The sequence below is a fragment of the Hipposideros armiger genome, unplaced genomic scaffold, assembly GCF_001890085.2.
Source record: "Hipposideros armiger isolate ML-2016 unplaced genomic scaffold, ASM189008v1 scaffold_62, whole genome shotgun sequence".
Classification (NCBI taxonomy): Eukaryota; Metazoa; Chordata; class Mammalia; order Chiroptera; family Hipposideridae; genus Hipposideros; species Hipposideros armiger.
Window position 1 is genome coordinate 5,316,171 of NW_017731412.1, and position 16,215 is coordinate 5,332,385.

Genomic DNA, 16,215 nt, shown 5'->3' on the forward strand with positions numbered 1-16,215 from the left:
GACCAGGCTGAGGACGTTGAACCCCAGCCATGCTAACGTTCCATCCTTTTAAGAAAGGAACCCCTCTATAAGGTGGCTCTCAGAGTGTTGTCGGTGGACCAGCTGCATGGGCTTCAAGTGGGAGCTTGCTAGAAATGCCAATTCCTGGGCCCTGCCCTAGACGCGACTCAGGGTCTGGGGGAAGATCAGGACATGTAGCTTTTGAGGGGCCTTGTAGATAATCCAACTGGAGAGGTCACTGAAGATGTGTTATAGGGATGAGTGATGGAGGAGGGACGGAGGGCATGGATGGCGAGGCCATGGAATAAGCGAAGCCATGGAAAATGGCTGTAGGTTGACGGGTCCCAGAGGCTCTGAGAGAAAATGTGCTGCAGCTAAGCTGGCCCCGAGAGAGCGAGGCCCGCTCTGCGTCTTCCCAACTACAATGTCAGCGCCTCACCTATTGAGGATCATGGGCTCCTTTGAGAATCTGAGGGGAACCAAAGAATTTCTTCCCAGGAATTATCCCAAAGACAAACAACTTCACTTATAATTTCAGGGGGCTCATGACGCTGGAATCTCATCCAGGGGCCCCTGGGAGAGAACCCTGACCTGGAGGATATCATGTGACTTCAGGGACCGGAGTCTCGTCCTTGTTTCCTCCATTGTCCCGCAGTATTCAAGGAGTTGAGCCCATTCCCAGGGATTTTCACAGTTGTGAAAAGCAAAGGGGGTGGTGAAGTGAAACCCACAGGTCAAGAAGGGGGTGAAGTGAAATCCTGAGAAGGATGTTAAACCTAAGGCTGGTCCTTCCTGTAAGAAAATGCCACGTCTGCCCACTCTGCCCAGTTATTTCTTTCTGTTAACATTTATCAATCCAGCTATCCATCCTTCCATCCACCGTTCACTCATTCACCTATCTTTCTTTCCTTCCTTCCTTCCTTCCTTCCTTCCTTCCTTCCTTCCTTCCTTCCTTCCATTCACTTATCCATCAGTCCATCCACTTATCCATCCATCCATCCACCCTTCACCTATCTAACCATTCTTTCCTTCCTTCCTTCCTTCCTTCCTTGCTTCCTTGCTTCCATTCACTTATCCATCAGTCCATCCACTTATCCATCCATCCATCCATCCTTCCATCCATTGTTCATTTAGAAACTAGTGCTAATCCCCTACAATATGCCAGGCACTGAGCCAATGATGAAAACCACCATCCCTCCCCTTTCTCAGCTCACAGTGTGGGAGACAGAACCCAACTCCACACGTACAGGGCACTGCGAAAGGTGCTAGTGTAGGGGACAAACAGAGCTCTGTGCTTACATATAGGGAGGTGATGCCTCGGATGAAACGTGAAGGGAGAGTTGGCGTGTGCTGAGATGAGAGAGGGGAAGTGGCCTTCCAGATGGGAAGAACAGCACCTGCAAAGGCCTGGAGGCATGAAGGAGCAATTCCAGCCCTGGGACCTGCACATTCGGCCTGGAGTTATGAGGAGTGTGGGTGGGAGACTTCCGGGTTTTGAAGGCCATGTTTGGAGGAGCCTGTTTGGGAGCCGATGGCCCTGGCAGCATTAACTTCCTGGTGCCCAGGAAAGGAGGAAACTTTACCTCTTCTCAATGATAAATGAAAGCCCTTCCAAGGCCACAGGGACTTCCGTATAACTGCTCTTTCTTTGTCTCAAAACCTGGAAGTGCCTCAGTTGTGGCAGTAAAACAGGCCCTGGACCATGATGAAACATCTACGATACGCGTAGCTATGTGTGCAGTTTAGATTTAACGAGAGGGTTCCTGGATTGTGTAATAAGATACAAGGAGCACGTTCTCAGGTGAGGTCTGATCTGTGTTTAATTAGATGCCAGCTTCATATGGCTTCAGGGAACGGCCAAAGGACATCCGGGCTGGATGATGACTTTTGCAGCAGGGTTTATCTATGTTCCCTTCCTGGATATCTGCTGATATTGCCAATGACATACAAAAACCAGGGAAAAGCCTAAGCCTTTATCGGTGCTGGGAACTAGGAATCTTGGCATTCACATCACCCCAAATAGAGTGTAGATGGGATTAGACTGGAGAAAGGTCTGAACAGATCCATGAAAGGTCACGTGTGAAGGGATATATCAATGTCATGTCAGTGAAAGAGTCCCCAGAGAACTCCACTGTCAGGAATGAGGAGTGACAGACAAGTTCATTTACATCCAGCTGGTGCCTCTGGGAAGGGTGCAGTATAGGCTGCCATGCTGTACGGAATCACAAGTGGACGCTGACCATATGGGGGCATGGTCATGGCTGCTGCCACCGAGGGAAGACACGCTTCAAGGAGTTAAGGGCATTGCCTTAGCTATTCCCCTAAGTCCACAGCTTTCAGAGACACGACGCTATTTGACCTAAAGCTGAGCTTTCTGATGAGCTTGCCCATGGTACAAGTCTCCACCCTCTTCTCCCAGGTGGCTGGAATCCCAAACCAGAAATGTCCCAGTGCACCAACCCCGACTTTCTCTTTCTCACTTCCACTGGACTTGAAAGGATCAATAGGATGCAGTCTTAGAAAAACCTAACTCAATTCCTTACATTGTATCCACAGAGAGCTCCCTTGGGAAGAATGAACAAACAGAGGAAAACTATTAAACATTAGAAAAGATGGCACCTCCAAGAGAATGGCATAATGTATCCTCATGGGATGGAGAGATTCAAAGCAATCAGAGAAAAAACTTTGTCAAATTTCTGATTAATGTGTTTGATACAATTCCAAGGGACGCTGCATCTAAGAAGCTGTAGGAAGCACTCATGAAAGAGGCAGATTTGGGATTGGGGAAGGCTGTGAGGAGATGAAAACATAATTACTGAATTAAAAACTACAATGGAAGCAGGGAACAGAAGACTAAGTATTGCAGAAAAGTAAACCAGATGATTAAAGAAAAGCGTGAGGAATTCACTCAGAACTCAGAAGAAAAGTTAGGGAGATTGTTGATGTAAGAAACATCCAAACCTGGAGAGAATTTTTATGTTTATTTGAGCCAAATGGACAATTGCCAGGAAGCAAAATCTCAACAGATTGAAAAAAATGCTCCGGAGAATGGCAGTATTTATTGCAGCTTAATTTATACATTAGAATCAAAGGAGGGGATGTAAGGAGGGTTACATTACATAAGGGGATGGAAGAAAGCAAAGTGGGGAAATCTCTGGGACTGGGTAAAAAGTAAGAAGGAGAGGCACATACTTCCTTTAAATTGGTGGGTATATTGGTGATAGTTAATAACATTTATAGCAGGAAGAGATGCTATTCAAGGAACAAGATAACAATGATGGGTTCTGTGGTCTTGTGTGGTGGACTGTACCCTGAGGGGTCTGGAAAAAGGGATTACTCTGACATTCCAAAGATATGTTATCTTAGGTGCAAAAAAGACAAAAAGCAGGCTCACTTAAGATTGACCTTTGTCAAGGAAGCTACAGGCCAAGGTTGTGACTACCTGCCATGACCTGCTTTTAGTTAGGAATTTTTATGTTTAGATCATTCTATGTGGTTACTTTCAGTCTCTGAGTTTGTAGGGCCCACCATGCTGGCTTCCCCTGAGCTTGTCAGGTTTAGTATGTGGCCCCTTTTCTACCCAAAGGTTAATAATACAATGAACGAAAGATACATGGAGGACCAATCTGGAATCGCAGAAGAGGTCACAGAAAAGTAGAGAAACATAATAAAAGAAATAAAAATGGAAAACTGTCTTGGGCTTTCAGTCTGGGCTGAGCATCAGACAAATCTGACATATATCAATGTTAGGAAATTTCAGAGATAAGAAAAAAATTCTACAAATATTTAAGAAAAAATAAAGCAAAATGCACAAACCAAAAAACCACACCCTAAACAACAAAAACAACCCAGATTATCTTTAAAAAGAAATATAATCAGGCTTGTCTCAGGTTTTTAACTCTCAATACCAAAAGTCAAAAAAGTCAACAGACAAAAAGAGTTGAACAAGCATTTCACAAAGAAGGTTTCCGAACTCTCAATAAGCCCATGAAAAGGTGTTCAACACTAGTCATCAGAGAAATGCAAATTAAAACCACAATGAGATCTCCCTCCACACTCATCATAATGGCTAACGCAAAGCAAAACATCAGCAAAACAACAATTTAAAAACACCCTGGCGGGTCGGCCGAGTGGCGCGATAGTTAAGAACTGGCTTGGGATGCCAGAGGGCCCCGGTTCAGATCCCACATATGAGGGCTAGTGACACTGCCCTCCACAGCTAAGATGCTGAACAACAGCTCAACCTGGAGCTGGGCTGCCCTGAGTCGCAGGCGATGGCGTAGGCTGCAGCCCCTGTGGCAGTGGGTTGCCATGGGCTATCGTATGTGGCCAGCAGCCAGCGTGTGCGGCCAGCAGCCGCAGTGAGCGGCCGTCCAGAAGCCGGAGACTGATCTGCCTCTCCCGGGAAGAGCACAATGATGGTGCCAACTTGGGCCAGTGAAGCAAGGTCCTCCACAACTAGACTGAGGAACAAAACGACAGCAACTTGTCTGTTCCCCTTCCCCAATTCCCCAGTGCTGTTCCCATCCCCCCAATTCCCCAATTAAAAAACAAAAAAAACACCCTGGCAATTTCAAGTGTGAATGATGTGGGAATAAGTGTAAAAGGGCCCAACCACACTGGAAAACTGTTTGACAGGTTCTTACAAAGTTAAACTCTCACCATCTCTGTGACCTAGCAATTCCGCTCCTACACACATACCCAAGGGAAGTGAAGGCGATGTCCACAAAGGGGCCTGTATGAGAACACCAGTCCCAAACTGGAAACCACTCAAATGTCTTCTACAGCAGAATGGATAAACCAACTGTGGTATGTTCATTCAATAGAGTACTACTCAAATTAAAAAAAAAAAAGAAAAGAAAAAAAGAACTAGTGATATACACACCAACATGATGAATCTCAAAAACATTATGTTGCGTGAACAAAGCCAAATAAGGGTCCATACCTCATGGGTATGGATTCCATGTATATGAAGTTCAAGGACAAACAAAAGTAAAGTATATGGTTGTATCAGAATATATCATCTGGCGAGTGGAAGAATGACTGAAAAAGGGGCACAAAGGAACATGTGGTGGTGGGAATATTTTATATCTTGATCTGGTTGATGGTTACATGGGTCAAATAATTTGTCAAAATTGTATTGAGCTGTGCGCTAAAGATTTCTGCATTTTACTGTATGTTCATGAGAGCTCCATAAGATACTTTCATGGGCACGCACGCCCACACCCCTACCCCACCCTCCTACAAACAATTCTGAGTAGTATATTGTGGTCCCAGTGTTATACACCCTCCAAATTGCCTTTATGTGCTAAGGTACCAGAAATACATTCTCAGACATGCAAATACTTAAAAAGTTTGCCACTACATGTCCTAAAAAAAAAAAAAGACTGAAATATAAGCCCCAACCGACCAAATGATAAATCAAAACAATCCAAGAATGGGGGTAATTGTGGCTTTTAATCACTGATATTGAGTGACGGAACCAAGAAAACAAAAAGATAAATCTATATAATACTGGGGGTGCCAAGAAAAATGTATACACGTGACTTGTATTCCTCTTTTGTTATTGGTATATATTGAGTATTACAATTTCAATACAGTTTTTTGCTTTCTTAAAATGTATATACATTTTTTGGTCTGTGTGTGTGTGTGTGTGTGTGTGTGTGTGTGTGTGTTTATATTTAGTGGTTGTTGGCAATGCAAATATAAAAATAATGATCTAAAGCGAGATCTCTTCAATAAAACTATTTAAAAATAATAAACTGAATCTATGCCCCAAGAATACAGTGGCAGAAACTGGGGAAAGGAAGGAAGAAATAAAATCTTAACAAACAGATATAGGAAAAAAGATGAATGTACAAGGATGGTCATCAAGTAGAAGACCAGAGAGAAGAAACAATATAAATGTTTAACAACAGAGAACCAGACGATAGACTGTTTGGTGGTTCCCAGAATGATGTCCTCTTTCTCACCTAGACTCTTCTATTTATGGGGTGGGACAGCTCAAGTGAGCCCCTTCGCCTCTCTGAGCCTCTGATTCTTCATCTGTAAAACAGAATCATTCATTCCGAACATTCATTCATTCAAATGTTTACTGAGCACCTACGAAGTGCCAGCCACTGTGCTAAGTCCCAGGAACACAGAACGAGCACACCAGGTCCCTGAACTCATGAAGATGACATTCTAGTGTGTCGGGGTAATGGTACCATGGGGAAAACTAGAACAGGGTAGGGGGTCAGGGATTGCTGGGGAGGTCTGTAAAAACTTCTTTGATGAGGATGAAATGAGACATATGGATACGTTGGGAGAAGAGGTTTTCAGGCAGAGGGAACAGCCAGTGCAAAGGCCCTGAGGCATAAGCATGCTAGTTCTGAACTGGAGAAATAGCATTGTGGCTGGAGCGAAAGGAGGGCAGCAGGAAAAGACCCCAGAGATAAGGGGGGTGGGGGAAGGGCCTTGGGACATGGGGAGGACTTTGGACCTCATTCTGAGGCTGCTGGGGAGCCACCAGAAGGCTTTTGAGCAAGAGGTTGATGTCACCGGACTTACTTTCATAAAATACCTTTATGTGGGAGAATAAATGTAGGGTCACTGTATGATACAATGGACCACTGAGGGTCCAGGGGTGCATACAGAGCTTGGCACACAGCCGTCACTCAAGAATGGTTTTTATACCTGACTTTCCTTATACCCAGGAGAAGGCAGAGTTCTTTTTGTTGTAGGGGAGGCCCCTTAAACATCCATTTCGCCGTTTCTAATTGCACTCCTTCCAGTGGGCTCCAGCTATGCAGTGACTGCTCGCAAGGCCCAATGCACGTGGCATGCCTTGCTCTTGTGCAGCAGTTCTCAACTTTCCTAATGCCGCGACCCCTTAATACAGTTCCTCACGTTGTGGTGACCTCCAACCATAAAATTATTTTCGTTGCTACTCTATAACTGTCATTTTGCTACTGTTATGAATCGTAATGTAAATATCTTTTTGTTTTCCGATGGTCTTAGGCGACCCCTGTGAAAGGGTCGTTCGACCCCCAAAGGGGTCGCGACCCACAGGTTGAGAACCGCTGCTTTTGTGGCTGTGGCTTCTGCCAAGCTCTGTGCAACTCCACTGGTGGACATGGAATCCACGTGGGCTGAGGGGTCATTGCCAAGTTCCTACTAACATAGCGTCTGGTGACCTTTGCACAGAGGGTTCTGACCACCCCTTCCACCCCGAAGTCCTTTGCTCTCCTCTGTCCCACCAGGAAAGGTGTCAGTGCCCTCGGAGCACTGGCCAGCTGAGTCCCCTCCCCAGGGGCTTAAGAAGTAAGAAAGAAGATGATGCTTCTACAATAAAATATTTCTCCAGGATTCTGCAGCCTTGCCCCATTTTCTAGGCTTTGAAACCAGCTGCTCCAGAGCTAAGGCCCCCTCCCCTCTTCCTGTCCTTGGAGATGGGCGCCGGAAGTGCCCCCGCTTCATTCATTCACTCATTCATTAGTCACTCAATGTCATGTAATGTGCATATTCAAAAGGTTCACTCCCACAGTGGGAGTGATGGAGCACAGTGGGTAAGACCATGGACTCCAGGCTTAGCCAGCTCTGGGTTCGAATCCTGCCTCTGCCATTTATTATCTGTGTGATCTTGGGGAAGTCACTTCACTTCTCTCTGACTCAGTTTCCTCCTCTGAAAAAGTGGAGATCATAACGGTCCCTACCCTGACAGGGTTAATGTGAGGATTTGTGCATATAAAATGCTTAGCCTCTGCTTGGCAGATGGTGAGAAGTCAACATGTAACTGCAGTCATGATAAACATCATAATTACGATGATGATTAAATCTGCCTGGGTGTGAATCTTAGTGATGCCATTCGCTTTTGGATGACTTGGGAGAGTTATAGGATCTTCCTAGGATTGTTTTAAGGCGCGAACGAAATAATGCAGGAGAGGTGCATGGAACAGTCCCTGGTACAAGCAAGTGTGCAACACGTGTGAAATCAGTACAAAAAGACCAAATTGGTCCTCGTTGCTACAGGCCACATCGGCACTAGGAGAGGTAGCGCAGGGAGTATTTAACCTGGAGGAGGGGAGAGAGAGCATGGATTTGCCCCACTCCCCACGGGAAGAATGCCGCCATCTGTTGGATGTACATGTTTTTCTTTGTACCCCTCCTGCACCCGGCCCACAGGCCTAGACTGATATGGGGCCAGCAGAGTTGAGGGGGCACCAGGTCGCCGTTAGAGTATGAACTTCAGAGCCAGACAGACCCAGCCTGAGGCTTGACCCTGCCGTCCCCCAGCTGTGTGGCTTGGACACCTCCTTTCCCCTTTCGAGGCTCCAGTTTCCTCACCTGGAAAATGGAGATGGTAATAATGGGACCAGTGTGGGTGGGTTGTTGGAGGGTTACATGAGATAATTCCACACCACCCTGCACCTCCCAGACTGGGCCCATGCCAGACATGGGCATGCAGTAGTGAATGGGACAGGAATGGTCCCCAGCCTGGACCTGGGGACGATGTCATAGGTCATCATTCAATGACAGGGATCAAATCAGCCATAGTCATTAAATGACAATGTTTGTTCTCCCTCTTCTCGCCCCAAAGACCCATTATCCCAGCTGGGATAACCCTGCTCTGAACGCCTCTGGCCTCAGTTTCCCCAGGCTTGTGGGATACTTGCTAGCTGCTCCCTGGGGTCCCTTGGCAGAAGGGCCACCATGAACCAGCCTGATGTTCTTCCAGATGTGGCCTCATCTGGGAGGACACAGCTCTTTCCTGCTCTCTCAGAACCTCTGGCATCTGAGACGTCTCAGAGCACAGAGGCTGTTTTTATTGAACGAGAGTGAGGCTTTTGTTGATGAGAGCAAAGAACAAGGACCAATTCAGGCCAATAAACCTCAAAGTTTGCTTTTAGAGAAAAAATGAAAAAAAAACAAAACAAAAAACATAAAAGGGGCTCTTAGCCAATGCTTAATATTTGAACTTGAGTGAAAAGGGTCCTGAGAGTTTCTGGCAAAACCACTTGTGCTTTCCCCGGGAAAACAGACAGGAGGATTGATGAAGAATCACCAGGGGCTTGTCAGGCTTTGCTACTGATGAATTACAGGGGACACAGCTCAGGGGGAGAGAGACCTGTGCCCAGTGTAAGCAGCCGGCTGCCTCCTGTTTCAAGCACAGATAATAGAATAATAGCCCCTTCTTCCTCCACTATCTTATTTGAGCTTTATGACAGCCTGTGAGGCAGGCAGGAAGGATGAGTATGTTTTGCCTGCAATATAAAAGAGGAAACTGAGGCCCAGAGAAGTTACATAACTGCCCAAGGCCATATAGCTAAGTAACTGACCGTTTCTAGAGCCAGATTAAGAGCTGGTACCATCAACCATGCAGCTTCTACATGAATAGCTGACCTCGTCCTGGATGAAAAACGCCATTGTGGTAGATCGCAAAAATGGGAACAATACTTCGGGTGAAATCCATTTCCCCATCCCTTGGATCTGGGCTGGTCAGGCAACTTGCTTTGACCAACAGAATTCAGCAGAAGTGACATTTTTCCAGTTCCCAGTGTAGGCTTCAAGAGTCCCTATAGTTCCTCTCATGCACTTAAAAATCCTGCCACTGACTCACGTACAAGCTCGGACTAGCTCGTTAGAGGATGAGAGAGACCAGGTGAAGACACGAGTCATCCAAGCTAAAGGCCTTCCAGCAGGCCCGGTAGCTGAACACAGATCCAAACTGCCAACTTGCAGAATTATGAACTTAAAGAGTGACGTATGATAACACGCATTTACATTTTGGGGTGGATTGTTACACGGCAAAAGCTGACTGATACATTGGAAGGAGAGACCGTTTCAAAGGCGATCATTGCTCTGACATCTGTCAGACTTGGAACATCCAGAGATAGGACCTTACCCGCCTCATGAGGCTAGAGCCCTGAATTCATGCTGTCTCATGGTCAGCCCTTTCAGGGACCCACCCCACCTGCTTCCAAAGTCGGGACCAACCACAGATGGCTCAATGAACAGATGTATTTGCATCAGCCCATCAGAAGTACTGTTTTATAAGCTTCTCGTTAGTTGACTAAATCTAGCACAGTATTTAAGAGTAGGGGCTTTGGAGACAGACAGACAAGTCTAGGCACCACTGTGATACTCTACCACTCCAAGCCTCTGTTTCTTTACCTACAAAACGAGGAGTATTAAGAACTCCTACCTCATAGGACTGCTGTAAGGCTAGAAATGACCAAATAATATGAATTGCTTGGTACAGGCCTGGCACAGAGAAAATGACATTTGTTAGGTACTGTCATTTCTGGGCCTCTCTCATTGTAAGCCCCAAACAGCAGGCCACATCGCGTTTTGACTGCTCTGCTTGTGTTTACAAGAGGAGACTGTGACCGCCTCATACTGTAATGAAAGGTTAGAAGCGGGAAAACACACAGCCCAGGGTTCTCAACCTCAGCGCTATTGACATTTGGGACCAGATAATTCTTTGTGGTGGTGGTGAGGGGGCCTGTCCTGTGCATTGAAGGATGTTTAGCAGCATCCCTGGCCGGTAGCACCCTCCTCCCCAGTTGTGACACCCCAAAGAGGTTTCCAGGCATTGCCCAATGTCCCTTGGAGGGACAAAGTTGTCTCCAGTTGAAAACCACTGACATACCCATCCTCTGATGCCCAAGACATCGAACAGAATGGTCTCTGTCATGGAGGACAGCTGAAGGTGGAGAGAGACAGCTAAAAATAACGGCTGTCCAATCGGGGACCATAAATCACCACAAAGGGAGCCCTCTCCCCGAGATGATGCCATCTGCTTCCAAGGTGGGGAGGGGAGGCCGAGCAGTGGGGAGAGATGGTGAGAGCAAGGAAGAAATGGAACCAGGTGGGGAGGGAGTGGGGGTTGGAAGGCTGAGATGAAAAGAGATCGTGTCTTTGGTGGAGTTTCCCAGAAGCAGACCCTGAGATGAGGATTCGTGTGGTAGTGATTTACTGGGAAAAGTGTCCAGAAAAAAAGTGGTGGGGTAGCCAGGGAAGGGAAGGTGACCAAGTGAGGATGGGATATCAGTCAAGTCCCCAGACACTCAGTCCTAAAGGGAGGCACTGCAGATAGTGTAGACAGCACCCCAGAGTTGTCCCCATTTAGGACATCAGGGAGCTACACCCCTCAATCCCCAGTTAGGGGTCAACCCCAGGAGGACATAAATTGCCAGGCACTCGGGTTGTCTCCCAGGCAAAGCGGGTTCTGGCTATTGAGAGCGAATGCACATGGAGGGTGTGTGTGCTCAAACATGGGGAAGCCGTCTCAATGGATATGCAAAAGGCACTGACAATGTCTGCTGCAGGCGCTCAGAGAAAGAGCTAGATTGAAGAAATAGTAATACGCCTCAAGTGCCAGGTACTATGCTCACCACCTAATGTACACGACCCCATCTCATCCCCACAGGAACCCCATGAGGTGGGTATCTTTGCTGTTCCCGCTAAAGGAGAAGTGACCGTCCAGGTCACACTACCCTCAAGCACCAGAGCAGAATTTGAACTCAGCTCTCCCGGCACCAAATCCTGAGTTGTGACTACTCATGTCTTGGATGAGGCAACAAGAAATGCTGGGCCTTTCCTCTGCACCTCCCCCATTTCCCTTTCCTTGCTGTCCTGTGTGTGGCCCAATTAGAACCTCCTTGAACCCCTCTTAGCCAGCCTGGCCCGCGGAGCAGCCCAGGTCAGCCCCTCTAGGTGTGGGGGCTGGAAGGGGGGCTGAGGGGTATGGACCCTCCATATACGACTGCCTTGTATGCCCTGTTGCACCAAGGAGATGCTGGACAAGCATTGGGGGGTGGCAGGAAATAGGGGGGCTTGTGGGGTTATGTTAGAACCCTGACATGGAGAGTACCAAGGCAGGGACCCCAGCCCCCAATGCCTCCTGGGGCCGGGCTGGGTGTATATGAATGAGGAAGTGGGCTGAGGGTGGGAGCTGAGCCCAGGGGCGCATTGCCCTGTCTACTGGGGCGCCCATTGCTGGCTCTCCGCTCCGGCTGATTGTTCTAGGTGGCGATGTGGAGGCTGCAGCGTGGCCAGATGATCTCATGAAGCTGGAAACCTGGAGCATTTTTTTAAATGTAAAATCTCCCGAATTTAAAATCTGGCCACAATCAATCAATCAATCAATCAATCAATCAATCAATCAATAAATAAATAAATAAATAAAAATAAATAAATAAAAAAAATCTGGCCACCAACTTTAAACAGCAAACCCAACAAGTTGTACCACAGCAGTCGAAATGGAACATGCCCACCTGTGTGAGACAGTTTTACACACTATAGATCAGATCTCGCGTAGACGCTGAGACCTGGCACCCAGCCATGTGGCAGCCGTTATTTTGAACGTTAAAAATTTGGGGTGGGAAAGAGAAAGCTACAGGCTGCCCATGCATTTCCCAGCCCCTGTGCACTTTTTCACACTCCGGATGGCAAACGTACTTGATGGTTTGGTTTTTCTGGCATTTTCCCATTTGTTTACAAAGAACGTCGATGCGTGCGATTTTTTAAGAACCACGTGGACAATGTCGACGAGTAAACAAAGTCTGGCTGAACTGACTTCAGGTATCCAAGTTCCTGACTGTACCTGAGTGGCCTTCCTTCTCTGCCTCTGCCTACCCACCTCTCCAGCCTCAGTTCTCGTACCAAGAGCTCCCGTTCCTGGCCAGTTTCTGCTATTCCTTCCTCCTGGACCCCGCTTCTTGCCCTTCCTTACCTGGTTGATGCTCACTCATCCTTCAGGTCCCAGGTCATAGCTGCCTCCTCCAGGGAGTCTCCCTGGCTTCCCCAAGTCAAGGAGATGCTTCCTCCATGTTCCCAGGGTGCACTGCTTCATCCAACCACGTGTCCCAGGTCCCCCCACCAGGAGTCCCGCATGTCTCTCTAATGACCTGCCCACAGGCCTTGCTCTGCGGGGAGCATGAGCCTCAAACCCAGACACCTGGCCTTATGATCATTCATATGGTCGCCAAGATACAGAGATAGGCTCTCAAGCAGATGACATTTATCACACAACTTTTAGCTTCTGTCCCTGCCCTAGGCTAAGCCACCTGTGATGCACTGTGAATCAATATTTAAAACACATCCTGTCCTTTTTTTTTTTTTAGGACCAGCATACTTGGCACTGCCCTGTTGCGGGTGGGTGTTCCATGCAGTCTCATTAGTTAATTGCAAGCATTGAACTCCAGCAGTCAGGTTTTTTTAAACTCTGTTTTGAAATTTCCTCATTGTTCTGTGCACCTCAGGAAATGAGGGTGGTCTGGGGTGCTCTCCAACCCTGAGACGCCCTGTTCTTGGCTCCTGCTGTTGTCGCCACTAAGAAGGCCTTTCCAACCCTCTCTGCCCATTCAAACCCGCCCTGCCCCCTCCAGCGCCCACAATGGGCGATTTCCTAAAGGAACCTGGACTCTGCCCAGGGCCGTTCGGGTGGGTGGTGCCAGGGCGGGGCCTCATTCAGGGCTAGGAGTCTTGGCAGGAGGACCTTCCCGCTGGGCAGAATGGCTGGGCTCCTCCCTGTCCAGTCCTCCTACCTGCTGAGGCTGCTGAGACCCTTCCTCCTCCTCTTCTTCTCCCTCCTCTTCCTCAGGACCCCAGCAGATCCTGAGGGTACCTCTCTCCTTGCTGTCCCAGAGGCCTGCCCTCCTTGGGTTCTTGGAAGCCTGGCACTGAGCTGGTCTGATGCCGGCCTCGGTGAGCCCTCCCCCCAGGGCTCCAGGCCATGAGAATCAGCCCAGGTGTGTCCCCAGGGCCTCGTCACCTAGGCCCAGCTGTCCGCCTGATCCTGGGGCTGCACAGGAGGCTTCAGAGTTGCCGCTGAGGCTGGGGGGAGAAGGTGGAGCTGAGACACAGCTCACTCACCCCTCGGCAGCGCCAACCAGCTTCTCTGCTATCAGAACGGGGAGCTTCTTACACACCCAGGTTCCAGGTCCCGCATGAATATCTCCAGGGACATTCTAGAAGAGTGTTTTTTTTTTTTTTTGAAACAAGTACATCCGCGATTCTCATGGCTGGGCCAAGTTGGGACAAGAGTGAAAGCAAGTTCTGGAGGGAGCCTGTGGTGAAGTGGGACCCCTGCGGCTGGCCCAGGCTGTTAGCAGGACACAAATGAATTGAATGCAAGAGGAAATGCAAGCAGAGGTAGGAAGGGCCAGTAGACGGGTGGCCAGCAGGCTGGTCAGACAGCCTGGTTGTCACCCCGAGTCTTTGCCCAAATTGATTATATATATTCGCCTGTTTACTTGTATTGTGTCCCCCACTGGAATGTCAGCCTCAGGAGGGAGGGCAGGGACTGTGTCCCAGCAATGTCCCAGGCCTAGCACAGCACCTGGCACACAGTAGGTACCCAATAAGTATTTGTGGAATCAATGAATGAAATGGATGCAGGAAAGGAGGCACAGGCAGACCCACAGACAGAAAGGCAGCTGGATGGGTGGATGGGGGGAAGGATAGATAGGCAGAGGGACAGAGAGATGGACAGACAGGACAGTGAACAGGCATGAGGGCTGGCACTCCAGGCAGCCTTCTGCCCAGTCTTCCGTCCTATCAACCCACCCAAGAGACCCTTTGAGCTTTGAAGCTGCTCCGTCTGCCCGTACCAACCTGGCCTAAGACATTCCTCCCTCCCCAGCAGCCTGGTTTCTCCTTGTGCCCACCTCCAGACAAAGAAAACTTACTCAGAGAGAAAAGCGGCCTTTTGGGTCATGCCTGAGAGTTCCATAGGCCAGGTCAGGGCTGTCCTGAGCCGACCCAGAAGCATCAGACCCAACGCTGAAGAGTGAGCTGAGCCCTGTTGCAGTGTGCTGAGGCCTCAAAATGGGGCCGGAGGGCAGAATGTTTTAAAGTATAATACAAAGAATACGGTAACTGCTCTGTCTATTCCCACCACCTGCATTAACCTTGGTTAACATTTTAGCATTCTGGGCTGTTTTCTAGACATTTGCTTTTTTTTTTTCTTTCCCCCCATAGATTTTATATTTTAGAGCCGTTTTAGGTTCACAGCAAAACTGAATGGGAAGTAGAGAGTTCCCATATGCCTCCTGCCCAGCCACAAGCACAGCCTCCCCCTCCTATCCACGCGCCCCCTCAGAGGGGACATTGTTACAATCGATGAACCTACACCGACACATCACTGTCACGCAGAGTCCATGGATTCCGTGTCGGTTCACTCTTGGTGTTGTCCATCCCATGGGGTCGGACAAATGTATAATGACAGCTGCCCATCACTGTACTGTCATAGAGCATCGTCCCCATGCCCTAAAAATCCTCTATTCCTCCCTCTGTCCCCCACAGCCCCTGGCAACACCGATTTTTTTCCTGTCTCCCTAGTTTTGCCTTTCCCAGAATGTCATACAGTTGGAATCACGCAGTATGTAGCCTTTTCAGATGGGCTTCTTTCACTTAGTCATATGCATTTAAGGTTCCTCCATGTCTTTTCATGGCTTGATAGCTCATTGCTTTTTTTAGCGCTGAATAATATTCTACTGTCTGGATGGGCCACAGTTTATTTATCCGTTCACCTACTGAAGGGGCATCTCGGTGGCTTCCAAGTTTTGAAAATTATAAATACAGCTGCTGTAAACATCTGTCTGCAGGATTTTTTGGTGTGGACAGCAGTGTTCAACTCATTTGAGTAAACACCAGGCAGTGAGCTCACTAGATTGTATGGTAAGAGCATGTTAAACATAAAAAATATGTTTAGGCATATATTTTCTTTAAATGACGGTATGAGTATATGAATACACTGTCCCTCTAAAAACATAGCTAACATTTACTGAGCACCTCCCATATGCCAGGGAGTGTTTCTATGCGTTTTATACAAATGATCTCATGTCATCCTCACAGCCACTAACGACATAGGCGTTATTAGCTCCATATTACAGAGAGCGAAACTGAGACTGGGAGAAGTTAAGTAACTTGCCCAGTGACACAACTTTGGGGCCAAGATTTGAATACAAGACAGTCTGACTTCAGAGCCCATGCTCTTAGCCACTATGCTGGAAAAAATTAGCCTGTTACAGGTAAAGCTGTAACAGGGTCTACCCCCAGCCCTGACCCCATCATAGGATACCAAGGGTGTGGCTGAAGGGGAGGCCCACCCTAAAAGCAGGCAGGAATGAGCTAAGCTGTCTATAGAAAGTCTATTGGGTTGTCGGAAAAGTCGTGAGGCACATTTGAGACAGATGGCACTAGTTCATTTTTGGAAGTACTAGAGTCATT

At 48.0% G+C, this 16,215-nt stretch overlaps 1 protein-coding gene across 1 annotated transcript in view; it reads right to left on the reverse strand.

Moving 5' to 3' along the window:
• The window catches only part of NOS1 (nitric oxide synthase 1), a 165,560-nt gene extending 152,693 nt beyond the window's left edge, over positions 1 to 12,867 (reverse strand). The window contains exon 1 of the mRNA XM_019641581.1: positions 12,716 to 12,867. The gene's annotated coding sequence lies outside the window, so the exon portion shown is untranslated. The remainder of the gene's footprint in view (positions 1 to 12,715) is intronic.
• Between the last annotated feature and the right edge of the window lie 3,348 nt (positions 12,868 to 16,215).